This window comes from Pleurodeles waltl, chromosome 7 (assembly GCF_031143425.1).
Source record: "Pleurodeles waltl isolate 20211129_DDA chromosome 7, aPleWal1.hap1.20221129, whole genome shotgun sequence".
In the NCBI taxonomy this organism is placed as follows: domain Eukaryota; kingdom Metazoa; phylum Chordata; class Amphibia; order Caudata; family Salamandridae; genus Pleurodeles; species Pleurodeles waltl.
In genome coordinates this window covers 296,360,954-296,375,108 of record NC_090446.1, presented here as the reverse complement: position 1 = coordinate 296,375,108, position 14,155 = coordinate 296,360,954, and positions in this window count along the sequence as shown.

Sequence of the window (14,155 nt, the reverse complement as noted above, 5' to 3'; positions counted from 1 at the left end):
ACCCCCAGGGTCTGCACTTCCTTGGTGATGGCATGCCAAATACCCTTCTTTTGGCGAGCGCTGACCTAGAGGAAAGGTACAGGAGGAAAGGACATTACTCACCCATCCGGACCATCAGACTCATAGCCCACCAGTTCCCAATGATGCCCTGACGCACATACACTCACCATCCGCACATGCAGCCCTTAGCCCCCCAACATGTATCTTCCATCCACACCACTCCAAAAAGGCATTGCCCATGCATCGTGCTCTCAGTGTACTCACCTGTTTGTCTGGAGGACCGTAGAGTAGCGTGTACTGGGGGAGGACCCCATCCACCAGTTTGTCCAGCTCCTCCGTGGTGAAGGCAGGGGCCCTTTCCCCAGACACTCGAGCCTTTGTCGCTTCCAGACTGAGGTCACAGCAGCACTTGCAGTGTAGGTCCTCTCCTGTTGAAGGTCAGGTATCACGTGAGTGAACAGATAGAAAATGGTGGCCACGTCCGCGGCAGTGTGCACCGTCACCGCCGGCATACATCGCCATTGGCTCCTGGAACCCATAGGGCCCAATGATAACCAATGCTGAATTATGCTGTGGTCTTCGAACTGCCTACCGCGACGCAGCACAACGCCAGCGCAGTTACCTCATTTTCCCTTGTCCCTCCTCACAAGTCAGGCAGCCGCCATTTCAGGGGGCACATGGCATGGCACCTAACTGCGTCACAGCACATTTTGGCACTTATACGGACTAACTATTCCACACACGGATTTACTCACATTACTGCAGACACACTTGTGCAACCTATGTGGTACATGACCCTCTGCTCACCGTTCTCCTCCATAGGCCACAACCGCTGGGGCAGATGATGAGATGGTGGCATCCTCCGGTGTACAGACCCCTGGTGGACCTGTCGACAATGGAAGACAGACACATCATAATCGCCTACAGACTTGATCGTGGCACAATCCAAGACCTGTTTGCCCAATTGGAGCCAGACCTGATGTCATCTATCCGCCATCCCACAGGAATCCCCCCTCTAGTGCAGGTCCTGTCAGTGCTCCATTTCCTGGTAAGTGGCTCCTTTCAAACAACAGTGGCCATGGCATCAGGGATGTCTCAGCCAACGTTTTCTAACGTGTTGACCAGAGTGTCTGCCCTGCTGAAACACATGCACAGCTACATTGTGTTTCCACAGGTGGAGGATTTGCCCACAGTGAAGGCTGACTTTATGCCCTGGGACATATCCCAAACATCATCAGTGCCATTGAAAGTACACATGTGGCATTTGTCCCCCCCACAGAAATGAACAAGTGTACAGAAATAGAAAAAACTACCATTCGATGAATGTGCAGATGGTGTGTTTGGCGGACCAGTACCTCTCTCATGTGAATGCCAAGTATCCTGGCTCTGTGCATGATGCCTACATTTTGAGGAATAGCAGTATCCCTTATGTGATGGGCCAACTCCAGAGGCATCGGGTGTGGCTAATAGGTGAGGTCAAGGTCCCCACACAGTATGAGTAAGTGTCTGGGTATGGGGTAGTCCCTAAGGGTTAGTGTGTGTCTAACTGTTATCCCTCGACATTTGCAGGTGACTCTGGTTACCCCAACCTCTCATGGCTACTGACCCCAGTGAGGAATGCCAGGACAAGGGCAGAGGACCGCTACAATGAGGCACATGGGCGAACTAGGCGTATTATTGAGAGGACGTTCAGCCTCCTGAACGCCAGATTCCGGTGCCTCCATCTAACAGGTGGCTCCCTATACTACTCACCGAAGAAAGTGTGCCAGATAATCGTGGCATGCTGCATGTTGCACAACCTGGCATTGCGACTCCAGGTGCCTTTTCTGCAGTAGGACGAGCCTGGTGATGGTCTTGTGGCAGCGGTGGAGCCTGTGGACAGTGAGGAAGAGGAGGCAGAGGAAGAAGATATTTACAACCAAACGAACATCATTATGCAGTACTTCCAGTGACACACAGGTAAGAGACTGTAACTCCTCCTCGCATTTCTGAATACTGTAGGACATTGTATAAGTCAGCCTCTTAACCTCTGTCTATGAACACTGACTGTTCACTTTGGATTTCCATTTTTCAGATCTGGGTACTCCATTCTGCCTCTTCTATATTTTTCTGCTGCCCAACAACTGTCATACATTGGTATGAGCAAATGAACATTTACATTGCTATTTGTTACTAATGTTGTCATCATACATATGAGAGAGATCAGACTGACTCCAGATTGGTTTGTGCTTAAAGGGTGTTTATTTTGGGGCTAATGAGTATTGTGGTATGTGCAAGGGGCTGTGGTGAGGGGGGAGAAAGGTCCATAGTAGAGTCCAGTCTCTTGGTATCACAGCTGCATTGTCCAATGGGGCATAGGAAGGGGGGTAATGGCAGTTCAGTTTGGACCGGATGACATAGTGGGACATAAGGGTGATAATCAGGAGAGTCTTATTGCCTGGCGGCAGTCTTGGCAATGTTCTCTGTCTTCTGCCTGGATCGCAGGGACCGTTTGCGGGGTGGTTTTCCTTCTGCAGGGGCTGGGGTGCTGGTGGCCTGTTGGTCCTGTGGCGGGGCCTCCTGTCCACTAGCGCCGGCAGAGGTGGACTGCTGTTCCTCGATTTGGCTAGAGTCAGGGGCCCTTTGTTGTGCCACTGCCTCCCTCATGGTCTTGCCTATGTCAGCCAGCACCCCTGTTATGGTGACCAGGATGGTGTATATGTTGGTGAGGTCCTCCCTGACCCCCATGTATTCTCCCTCCTGCAGCCACTGGGTCTCCTGAAACTTGGCCAGTACCGTGCCCATGGTCTCCTGGGAATGGTGGTATGCTCCCATGATGTGGGAGAGTGCCTTGTGGAGGGTCGGTTCCCTGGGCCTGTCCTCCTGCTGTGACACAGCATTCCTCCTAGCTTCCCTGTTGTCCTGTGCCTCTGTTCCCTGAACCGTGTGCCCACTGACCCCAGGTCCCTGATCATCCTGGGTTAGTGGGGTTGCCTGAGGTCCCTGTAGGGGTGAACACACTGCTGATTGACGTGTCCTGGGGACAGTGGCATGGGCCCGCTGGGTGGGTGCTGTGGTGTTGTTTCCGGAGGGGGGAGGTTCTGTGGTGGCTTGGGACTGCAGCAGGGGAACCGACTGTCCAGAGGTCCCTGATGGGCCAGGCTGGTCATCTTGATCCAGGCGTGGGGAGATGCTATCATCACTGTGGGCCTCTTCTGTGGGGGTACTGGATATATGTGTGTGCCATCCTGTGCAATGGGTGTGTTTCCCTCTATTACTGTGTTTGCACTATTGCCTTGGCCCTTGTGTGAGTGGTGATATTGTGCCCTGGGTGAGTCTCTCTATTGGACATGCTTTGGTGATGGGTGTCCATGCATGTCTGTGATGGGTGTCCATGCATTGTTGTTGCATGCAGGGCTGGGTTGTGGGAGTGGTGGGTTGTGATGGTGGGGTGTGTGGGAGGTGGTGGAGTCATGGGAGTGAGGGTGGGAGTATGTGATGGCATGCAGGTAGGATGGAAGGGATATAGTAGTAAAGATTTGCCTTACCAGAGTCCAGTCCTTCTACACCTGCAAGACCCTCAGGATGCATGATCACCAATACTTGCTCCTCCCATGTTGTTAGTTGTGGGGGAGGAGGTGGGGGTCTGCCGCCAGTCCTCTGTATGGCTACCTGGTGTCTTGATACCTCGGAACGTACCATCCCCTGTAGGTCGTTCCACCTCTTCCTGATGTCATCCCTTGTTCTTGGATGCTGTCCCACTGCATTGACTCTGTCCACAATTCTCCGCCATAGCGCCATCTTCCTTGCAATGGAGTTCTGCTCCACCTGTGAACCGGATAGCTGTGGCTCTACGCAGATGATTTCCTCCACCATGACCCTGAGCTCCTCCTCAGAAAACCTGGGATGTTTTTGAGGTGCCATGATGTGGTGTGAGTGATGTGTGAGGTGATGGGTGATGAGATGTGTGGGGTGATGTGTTGGGGTGTGTGGTGTGAGGTGCGTGGATGGTGTATGTGTGATGGTGTTCTGTGCTTCTGGATGCTGGTGTGGTCTTTGCTTTTCTCTCTCTCTGCTTCTTCAAATTGTTTTGCTGTAAGGGGCTGTGGGTAATGTGGGTGTGTGTTTTATAGTGGTGTGAGTGTGTGGGTGTGGTGTGTGATGTGTGCCAGGTGTGTGTATTTTGAAATGTCCAATGGGGTTGTGTTTTGTAAATGTGTGTGTATTTTGAGCGCAGCGGTGTGTACCGCCAATGGTTTACCGCGGTTGAAAGACCGCTGCGTTGATTCGTGGGTCGTGATCCTGTGGGCGTATTCCTGTTGGCGTAACTGTGTTGATTGTCTATCGCCAGTTTATCACTGACCTTTGGTGTGGCGGACTTGTGTGGGTGTCTGTATAGTGTCGGATTTCTCAGTGTGGGTCATAATACCTGTTGCAGATTTCCACCACGGTCATGGTATGTTGGCGGCCAGGGGCGTGGCCGTAAGCGGGATTTACTGCCAGGGTCGTAATGAGGGCCTAAGTGTGAGACAAGGAGATTCAAGGGCTACTGAAAGAGATGGGTGGAGAAAAAGGGCATGCCTGACTAACACAGAGAGGGAGGTTGCATAGGATAGTGATGTCAAGTGAAGAATGGGAGTTGTTACTCATTATTTTAATACAGGATCAAAATCAGTGGTAACAATCATTGATAAAGCCAATAGGCCTTAATTTTTTTTGTTGGATTTTTAGTTATATCTTTGGAAACACTATCAGAAAACACAAATGGAGGCACCCAAATACTGGTCAAGATTTGTGTTGTGTCAAGGATTGGATGGAACTGATTATTGGGGATCAGGACTTATCTTCATCAAACATTGACACCGAGCAAAGAGAGAAAGGCAAAAAGGAATGAAGGAGGAGATGGAATACATTAAAACTGTGACTAAGCTGAGAGAGCACAGATGAAAAAGAATTTGCAAGAGCGGTATTAAGAGCATGTAAGTGCACAAAGGTGAGGTAGGATCAAGGCTAGACAGCCTTAATGTTCTACAACTGCGGCAGAGTGTGCTTAAGAAAAACTTTGAGTCTATGCACTTATTGTTATGAAGTAACCAGAAACAAATGAGTGCATCAAGCCACTGATTCTAGTAATGCTACAAACATGGGGCCTCATTTAGAAGGATGTGCCAGTTTCCTTGCTTGGTCCTGCGCCCACCTAACAACACCACGGTAGCACCGTATGTATAATACACCACACCATGGTGCTCAGCACACCTGTGTCGCAATATTTAACCCAGTTGTGGCACTTTGGTGGACAAGCATCAAAACTTTTGAAGTTGGTTCAGCAAAGCCCTGCATACATTATATCTGGTGCAGGTATAATGTGGCACAAGGGTTTTTGAACTGGTGCAATGCTTGCATTGCACCAGTTTGAAAATACTGCGCGGGGTGGGGAACTGTTTTTCACCTCCGTAGCATTAAAAAATGACGCTATGGCTGCGCAAGGGGCTTGTCAATGAGACCCCGTAGATTTGTAAACAACCACTTCAATGGGTGACCGATCTTTCCTCCCAAGAGTAACATTCTGAAATAAATGAGCAGCAAAAGGGGGCAGAGAACACTTTCAGACCATCATACTAAATGAAGGTGTTATACACAATAGAGCACTACTAGGTTGCTGGAAAGTTCACATCTACCCCCAACATTGTGTATTGAATCTGTATAAAATGCTTCTGAGTAGTGTATAAGGTTGAGATTTTGGCAGCCTGTAATTTGCAGTGTACACAACATGTGTTTTCTTAGCGTATGAAAATGATTTAACAGTTGGCAGACAGATTACTCCGCCAATGAATGTGGCAGTTTACCCTGTCTGCCATACTCACAGTTCCCCTGCTCCATTTAGAGTTGTGGGAACTGCGGGGTTTTAGATGAATGAGCCTACACCTTCCTTTTTAGTGGACTGGAGACATTGGGCTATGGGTCAGTAGCTGTCAGATTATCTATTAAGGGTGAATGTTCTAATGTCATTTTTTACTGGTCGGTATCACCATGGAAAGTCTAATAGACCAAATGAAAACAAAAATGACATGGCCATTAGTTGTTTCTTTTTCAATTAAAAAATTCCTGCTTTGGAAGTTTGTGCCACGCTGTGTTGTGCAGCTGCTTCAGAATTCTGGCTGGTTTGCTCAGGATCTGTACCATGTGTACTTGGGGCAAAGTCAGTGTTCGGGTGACTGTAAGACACCAGAGGGAAGAAGGTAAGGTGGGGTCTTCTACAAGAGGAACATGGTTAAGGTGCCAGTTTTAAGGAGAAAAATGTCTTGCAAAAAGAAATTACATACAGCTGCACGTGTTCGGTTCTGATGGCTGGAGACTCATGTACCCTTCGACATGGACTTGAACAAACACCTTTTATCCTTTGTAATCACCACAAATTTCCAATTTATCAGAATGGACAGCGACAGGAGCCCCTCTCCCATGGGAAGGGGAACAAATAGAAGTGACAACAAACGAAACGAGCTTAGAGGAGACAGCAACCATAAGAAGCAAGAAGTGTTTATAATACAATGTGAGTCTATGCTTTTGCTAATTTCACCCCTGTCTTACTGTCAAGTTTCCCAAAGTTCAATCTTCTACCTGAATACGAATACACTGCTGATGACTGTCTCCATACCCAGCAGCTTCTTCTGAGAAACAAATGGCCAATTAATACAAATGATGAACTTTAGGACACTTACACAGGTGAACAAGATGATTGTCAGTGAACAGATACCCTCAATGATGGATTTGCTTGAATTGATGGATCAGAAGTGGATTGGACTAAATAGGAGGGGCAGGTCAGCAGTATGATCCTAGGAGGAACACGAATCAAATGAACTCTCCTACTGGAGGAGGAGGTACAAGGCAGGAACATGAACAAGCCCAGTAAAAGGTTACATGACCTAAACAGTTAGGTACAGGAAGGCAGGGACTGGTGCTGGCAACCCGAAGTCTGATAGTTCTTAAACCTTAGTGAGGAAGTTGCTGAGATGCGGCAGAGATGGAGAAAGGTCACCAGTGCGGTATTAGAAAGAATGATTCCCTGCCTCACAATTATCATAGCAAGCAGTACAATGCTTGACCCTTGCCTTAGCACACAACAATCATGTGTGCATGCAGGAAGGAATTGTAGTACCAGGATAGAGAACCAGGGTCGGACTCTGTGGTCTGAGGGACAGATCACACGCATCCTCCTTTGAATGAACTACTCTCAGCTAAATGTGCTTTAGAGGACAGACATTAGTGGCAATAAAATGAAGCAGGCCAAGCCTTTTTACCTGAAGCCTGCCATGGAGGTTGGCATACTAGCTTCTCCTGTGCTTTTAAGTTGGCCTGCTATTCTCCTTACAACTGTGTCCTTTTCCCATCTACGTAGAAAATGGAAGTCACATGTGGATAGGGGATGCATGCGGAGCCTATATATCACACGTGGCTATAGCCACACTGGGCTCCATTCCTTGATTTTATTTACCTTGTAATAGTACCTTAGATAGGGGTAGGAGAAGGAAGGGTATAGACAACAGACAGGAATTGCAGAGCTCCAGAGCATTCCATGGATCCCTTGAGGTGGTTCAGAGTGAGAAGTGCTAAAGAAAGGACACAAACGTGCCCTCAAGCTAGAAAGTCTTCCTCTGCCCTTTTGTGGCCATTCTTCTCTCAAAAGGCTATCTTTCCCCCAGGTTAACGTGCAGTTTAGTGGGGCCACCTACCTTCTTTGCTTTTATGACCTTATGATATGTTTCTCCTGAAACATTTACAGCCCCCACACCCCACCATCCTGCTTACACCTTGTGGACAAGGGCTTTGGTTGGACTGGCCTGAGTGGAATCACAACAAGCATTTACAATGCAACAGGTCTCGCGTTGGCTCATGTTAGAGCTGATCGCGTTGTAAACTCCTAACCCGACTTTTCACCTATCGGGCAAAAGTGCATTTATGTACACAACCCGAAAAAGTGAAATTAACTATGTAAAGCGCTCGACTTCTGCCAAGCGAGATCGCGCTCATAAATTAGAGAAAAAGAAGTCCACGAGCCCGATGGAAAACAGCGAGCCTCGCATGTTTTCTGTACTTGGTCGCTGCGCTCGAGGAGGGCTAGCCACCGGAAAAGGCATGCGTATGCTTGCCTTCGACTAATGAAAGCAAGCAGATTTTATTAGGCAAGCCCACGAACCAATAAAAAACACTGACGTGAAGTTGACAGGGCTCCGAGCCCTTTTCTAAATACAAAAGCGTCTCGCTGCGATACGCATGCGTGAGCGCATGCAACGCAGGCTCGACCCTAAAAAAGGGTAATACTGCCAAGAACAGTCGTCGGAGATGATTGTTGAAATACTGTCAGCACCAGGAAGAGTTGGGGTGGGGCGGGGCCGCATTTGACTGCCCTTGACCTCACCTGCTGTTCTTGAAGGTGGTCGACTGGACTGGGTAAGGTATGTGACTTTTTTTGTCTTGCCTGGATTCTCCTTTCTCTCGGTTCCTGGACTTCCTATTTCAGTAAGTTCCATCCAGTTCACTGTGTTCCCCAGTTCTGGAAGACATCGAAACTTGCAATAGATTTGTATGGGTGTTACCTTTAGGTTTCGGTGTTTTGCAGAGGGGTTTCGTCCCTCTTTTGATAACCATTCTTCAGTTGCCCTATTTTTAGTGGTTGCTTTACTCCATATTGACACAGCCACTAACTCATTGGGCCCAAAGAGGAGGGTTTCCTTTTGTTTCAGTGCATTTTTTGGTCTCAGCAGATTATTTCGGTAATTTTTTGTGGGGGATTTCTCATTAGCAGGGAGCGTTACCCCATTTGTTAGTTAATTTGCTTACTTGGGAGAAATTTCGGGATGGGGAAGAAGAAACCAACTGGGTCCATCCAAAGGTCCCATCAGGGTAATCCACGGATATCCACCACTGAGGGGTTTTTGACATGTGAAGTGGGTGTTTTCTAAAGAGATCAAGCCGGCGGAAAGATGGCTATACTTATTAAGGGATGGCATTGTCTTTCCTTTATCAGACACTCCTAGTGCATAGATGGGCCCCATTACATCTAAAACTATTTTAGGAGTGTGCGAGCAGGAGAGTGTGCAGGCCAGATCCCTCACAGTCGTCTCTTCAGTGCCAAGGGGGACTGTTATAGAGGAGGGTTCCAAGAGGGATATTTTCCAGTCTAGTCCTGTTACCAGCCCTCGAAATAAGCATAGGAGGTGAGTAGGAGTCTCCAAGAAGAACACAACTGTTGTAAGTGAGGGCATTCAGACAGAACTCTTAGTACCCCCACACTCATTTGATGCAGGTTTCTTCCCTGATCATTTTGCAACACTGGAAACATTCCTCACCAGGGTATTTAAAGATTTGGTTACTCGTAAACGCAAGGGGTAAAATCTCACGAGCCATCCGGGGGACTCCCTGGTAGACATTTGAGCATCTTTGACTACTTCTAGACTTAGCTTCACAGGGGAGTTTGCTGGTGAGTGGGAGGGCGTGCCCAGAATTCCCCAGGGTGCTTGTCTTAATAAGGCTGACTCCCCTCTTCCGGATACTGAGGTTCAGAGCTGAAAATCCACTGTCCAAACAGTCAATATCCCCCCCTCTTAGTTCCAGATCCCCTTCCTTTTGTCCAGGTCTTGTCCCAGCTACTGTGATATGTTCTCCTATCCTACATCCATTTCTGTCCTACCCTCAACTGGAGAGGATTAAGTCAGATCTTTTCATTTACAACTCCCCCCAGCTGCAGCTCCTTATGCCCCCCTCCTTAAGAAAGCGGTCGTGGAAAGTTATCCACAACTTAAAAAAAAAGTACTGCATTGGCTTCCTAAGAATATTAAGCTTGACTATCTGTGTGCTAGGAAAATGATCATAGTTAGGAGACTAGGCTGGATGGGACATTCCCCCAAAACCCTTGCAGGCGACTGTGTGGTAATCAACTTCTCTAATGGCTTAGAACATCTTTTGCGCAGGTCTGCACAAGATCGTAATATTCTTTTGCTCCCTTTGGGATATTTCTATAAACCTCCCCCCTCCCAGCGAGGGTAGACAGGATAGGAGGGGGAGTCCTAAGCCTATGGCACAGGGGTCCAGGCCGCACTGTGCTTCCCTGACCACACAGGCTCCTAGTTTAACGTTGAGCAACTGTTCAGAGCCTCTGTCTGACCGCGATGCACAGGATTGACTGAGTCCTGAGTTAAACAATTTCTTGCCTCCTACTTCCCTGAGTTCATTCCACTTCCTCATGCTACCCTCTAATTCCCTTTGTATGCCTCTCCGATATTGTCTGTTTATAAGAGACATGGCAGACCAGGGGTTTCCTTATTTTAGATGGTTATGCCTTCTTTATTTTACCTGCCTTGCCATCCCCTCATGGCAGAGCAAAGGGCAGTCTAACCACCTTTCTTAAACTTAATTTAAAATGTAAATTGGATAAAGTTGATACACCCTTAATTTTATCTTGGACACGCTTCTGACCTTTGCAAGACAGTTGAACGTTCTAGTTGTTAACATTTTTCATTCACCCCCAGGGGGGAGCAGGCTGTTGTAAGTGAGCTGGGTCAGCTTCTCAACAACATAGTTGCAAGTACACCCAGGTTTACAGTGCTCCTTTTGATAGGAGACTTTAATTTACACCCCTGTTCTGATTATTATTTGTATGAGGATTCACCCCAAGATGGTAACCCATAGATTGGGATCAGGCACACCTGAAACATAACCCTTTAGGAGACCTATTCAACAATCTGTTGGTAGATCATTCCCTAGTGAATCCTCTTAACTAGTAGGACATTGATAACAATCTGCAGATTCCTACTTTTATGGGGGCAGGCACCCTTGACTACATTCTTGTTTCTACCTGTCTTTTTGCATCCTTTATTGATTTTAAGGTAGCCTGTGACCACCACCCCCTTCTGACTTCCTTTTGGTGGTCATCTTCTGTGGCTGGGACTGATGATCTTTTTCTGGTACCTGTCCTTTTCGAAGTACAGGGGCGAAGACTCAAGTGGGCCAAGGTTGTCCCATCAAAGTTTCATTTCTCTCTCCTCTCTTCCTGTTTACAGGACTTTAGCACTTGTCTATACAATGGGACCTCTGACTGTAACATCTTGCTTGCTTTTGCTAATATTGCGGTCATGTTAAGTGGGCCCTTTCTACCCCTACCATAGCTCACGCTGCACTTCCCAGTAGATGGTAAGGCATGCTCCAAGGCTCAGAGGGTGTTTATGGCTGCCTTGTGACAGGGAGGAAGGGAGGAGGGCCAGGGCTTGTTCTGTATGGCTCACTCAGACAGGAAAAAGTCTCTTAAAAGGGAGCACTGGGAAAAGCTGATGGGGGCTAGCGCTCTGCGCAATAGTTCAGAGTTTTAGAGGGTTTTGAATCATCCTTTTTCCCCTACTGATCTAGTGAGTGTGCAGGTGCTGACCATCAGGTGTAGCTGAAAAATCATGGGCCCATTTACAACCTTAAGTCTGGTGAAGCTTCTTCGCCTGATGAGTGGGTGTCAACTGATCTTCGTTTTCATTGGGAGGAGGTCAGGAAAGCCATCATATCCCTCCCAGATGGCAAGTCTTGGGCTCAGACCACATACTGGGGCACTTGTTTAAATCAGAGGTTGATCTGTGGGGCCCTATATTAACTCAGCACCTTAGTGCAAAAACCAGAGGGAGCTCCCTCCCATCTGAAAGCTTTTGATTATTGGCTCGATCTTTAAGAAAGGTAAAAGAGTCGACTCTGCTTGCTTTGGCCTCATCTCATTGGTGAATAGTGAGGTCAAGGTGTTGGGAAGGGTTCTGTTGGATCGCCTCTCCATTTGGGCTAAAGGTAAGAATGTCCTCACAGATGTCCAATATGGTTTTAAGGTTGGACGGTGCACTGTTGACCGGACCCTGAACCTTTAAATGCTGGTCGCAACATACACCAGGGTGAAGGAAGTGGCGGTTCACTTGGCCTTCACAGATCTAAGCTTGGCCTTTGATAGAGTAGACTGCTAAGCTCTGGGCTGTGCTTGGGGCTATGGAGGTTGAACCTGCCTGGCTCTCCTTCTTGCACACTTTTAGAGAGGATTTATCCACCTGTGTCAGATATGGGCTGGATGGGGAATGCACCATGCCTGGAAATTTGAAGAGAGGGCAACGGCAGGCGTGCATTCTGGCTGCCTTCCTCTTCACTCTTTACATTAATAACCTGGAGGTGGCTCTGATGGATTGAGGACTAAATGTTTCAACTGCAGGCGGCTGCTGTCTGCCTGTTCTTCTATATGCAGAAGGCGCTGTTCTTATGTCACATATATGGCTAAGGGTCAACAGCGTCTCTTAGATCTTTTTGTCACCTATTTTGAGGGGCTTGATCTCACCACCAAGTATTTTAAATCTCTCTATTATTGTGGTGGGCCTAAGGAATACCATATCTAAAACCTTCTAGATTAAGAGCTAGTTCATTATAGGAGTGGATCACTTTTCGTATTTAGGGGTCCTACTAGACTCTAGACTCTTTTGGCAACCTCAGTTAAAGAAAAACACTGATAGGTTCCAATCTGCTGTCAATGGGGTCAGTGTTATGGCTAGACACTTGGGACATACTCATGTGGAGGCCATGCTAAGAGTATTCAGGGCCAAGTGTGTTACGATGGCTTGTTATTGATGTGACACCGGGATTACGTGTCTACCTCTCAGCTTCAGGTCGTTGAGAATTCTTTCTTGAAAGATCTTCTCTAAGTCCCCTAGAGCACACCTTCTAAAATGCTTCATGAGGAAGCGGGACTTGGGTATATCTCTGACCTAATTGGACTGCACCCTCTGTTACTCTGTCTGTCAATTTGGCTGAAGGAAGACCTGTTTCTTTACAGGCTCATCTTACGTGACTGCCTGGCTTTGAATGGTACATCATGTATTCCCTGGCTCTTATACATTAGATGTACCCTAACCTCTATGGGCCACCAGAACTTTTTGTAAGGGGGATATTTCATTGCTAAAGCAGGCCTTTATCAGCAGGATGACTGCGAAACAGGAGGACATGGCCCTTCACAAGCACACTATACGCCATTTCGTAATGGTGAAAACTGTCCCGGGAACAGAGTCCTACTTGGCCCTTGAGATTTCTAATTTCCACCACAGGTTAACCTATTTTAGATTCAACATGTTCCACCAACTGTTGTTGCCCAAAGATCTTGGTATAAAGACTCGGACCTTCCGGCATGGCCCCATGATGATGTTTCTTTCTCTGACACTTGACATGCCCAATATTTAACCGCCTCCGTGACAAGTTTATTCACCCGCTTCTCCTGCCTTTGAATTTTAACCAAGGGAGCCTGCTTTACTTTTTCTTCAATAGTTAAAATCGCTGACTGTCTGCTTCTTTCTAATTCGCTTTTTATCTGGGGTGTTGCATGGGTGATGGATTTAAGTACACGTTTTTAGTGGTTTTGTCCCTTTTTAGCTTGCAAGTTGTCATTTTAATTATGTTTTTAGCTTTTTATAGTAAATCATCTGTTTTTTTCTTATACATGTGTTAGCGCATCAGACTTTAATAAGTAAACTTACAAGGGGACGCGAATAGGTCGATGAGCCTTTTGACTCGTTTAAGATGTTCAAGACATAGCTCTAGGGCAGAAATCATTTAACTCAATAATCAATAATCATTAGTAATCAATAATCAATGGAGTCAGTAAATGGCACACACCATGACCTTTCAGTCATGAATAACCACACCTTTTATAAAGTTTAGTAAGTATATTTCCCTTATAATAACAATGCTAACGTCATGTAGATTAATCTCAAAATCAAATGAAACACATATAGGAACATAACTGGTTGTCCAAAGCGACAAAAGAAATGCAATCTAATCAAAGCTTGAATTATAACACAGTCTAAGGTTACGGTGTATATCAATAGCAGAATCAGCTACAACAAAGTAATAACGTACATAGAATTCAGCAAGATAACTCATCAAACATTAGTCCCTGTAATTCGGTGAAGGTCACGCTTGTGGTCATCTTGTATCACGCTGCCACCATGAAATGTTATTCTACTGTGATTGGATAAATGCCTAATATATGTGTAATACCATGCATCTCCTGATCAACATCACGCCATGTACTTGATGAAGAAATTATCTTTCATTTGTTCTGATTGGATGATGTATTTTCACCCTTTTGTGGTTTTCATGCATAAAAGATTGTATT